This window comes from Numida meleagris, chromosome 17 (assembly GCF_002078875.1).
Source record: "Numida meleagris isolate 19003 breed g44 Domestic line chromosome 17, NumMel1.0, whole genome shotgun sequence".
NCBI lineage: Eukaryota > Metazoa > Chordata > Aves > Galliformes > Numididae > Numida > Numida meleagris.
Genome location: NC_034425.1, coordinates 6,686,249 through 6,687,711, shown reverse-complemented (window position 1 = coordinate 6,687,711; position 1,463 = coordinate 6,686,249). Strand labels below are relative to the sequence as shown.

The following is a 1,463-nucleotide window of genomic DNA, read 5'->3' as shown; positions in this document are numbered from 1 at the left end:
ACGGGGGTCCCGGTGGGAGTGGGGATCCCGGGGTGAAGGAGGGTCCCGTTGCGCTGCCCCCGCCCGTCCCGGTCCCTTCGAAAGCAGCGCTGTCCCCGTGCACCCGCTGCTCCCCGCTCCCCCGCGTTCCCTCGGTCTCCCGATCCTCGGAAGATTCATATTCTCACTTCGGATCGTATCTCCAAAATAACTCTGTTTCTATCTTTTGACATTTGAGGAGTTTGGGTTTGGGGTATGTGGGGAGCTCGCTATTAAAATACCAAATGTTATGTATTCTGGGGCAAAACTGGAGCAATCATTGCAGGGGGATTTGTTCCCAGTGGAGCTGTGCTGCTGGGCAAGCGGAGCCGCCGTCCTCAGCCCTTCCCGGACCGGGTGGTTTGGTGCTTTCCCAATAATCCCAACAATAAGCAATGCTCTGTGGCTAACAATAGGATTTTTCATTTTTATGTGTGTTTTTTTCTTTTTTTTTTTCTTTTTAAAAGACGAGATTATCCAGCTGAAATTAACAAAATCTGGCCTCCAGCGAGCCAGAATGAGTCACCAGCAAACGCTGCTCCGTGTGTGCGAGCCCTCCGAAAGCCCTCACTGCCTCACTTCAAACTTACAGCGCAACTTTGACAACCACTCCATCACAACTGGCTGATGCTGCCGCAATCGTAATCCCCTCTGAGCCTCTGCCCGCTGCTGATCTCTCCCAGAAACCACTATTAAATCTTCCCCGGTTTGCAAGGCTAATTCTGAACAACGGCACGAGGAGAAAAGCCGGCAGCTGGGCCGGCGTCTCGGTGCTATTTGCACGCTCCGCGGGAAGATCGTTTTGATTATAATGAGGCTCATTAAAAAGAACCCAACCAAATAAAGAAAGCAAGCAAGCCTTCCCATCAATCTGCACCCAGCTGAAGCACCGCGGTCCTTCCTGAAGCGGTGGTGGCTGCGCCGTCGTGGCCCTCCTTGCTATTGAACGTCTCCGTGCTTTCTCAGGTGGCTGTGGGTGCAGCCAGGCGCTGGGGAGATGTGTTCCTCAAACGAAGCTGCAAAGATGCTTGGGTAGGACACGGAGAGCTAACGAGGAACCGCATCATCCTTCGGAATCGCCGCCGGATAATTGGCCTCGTTTACTATTTTAAGACTGAACTCCTTCCTCCAGACGGTTGCGATGGAGGAATATTCAGGAGTAGATGATGTCCCCAAACATATCATTAAAGCTTTAAATAAACGTGCAATGACATCCCGTGCTAAGGACTTCCTTTGTGTTTCAGAGGGTGACCGGCAGGGCGTTTTCAAAGTCACTTTTAATAAACAAAAGATTTCCCTCTTATTTTCCCTCACATCTTGGGAAATGTATGTAATGTGGATTCTCTCGCTCATTTCTGATTTCAAAATGATCTTCCTTAGAGCCTCCTCCTGCTTGCCAAGAGGTAATGCCTCTGTCTGCTGCTCGTGAAATGCTCCAGGAACGA

At 50.9% G+C, this 1,463-nt stretch overlaps 1 long non-coding RNA gene across 1 annotated transcript; it reads left to right on the top strand.

The window, feature by feature from the left end:
* On the top strand, positions 7-1,238 carry LOC110407204. Its single transcript, XR_002443789.1, has 2 exons — positions 7-383; positions 486-1,238. It is a non-coding gene; the product is annotated as an uncharacterized LOC110407204 (long non-coding RNA).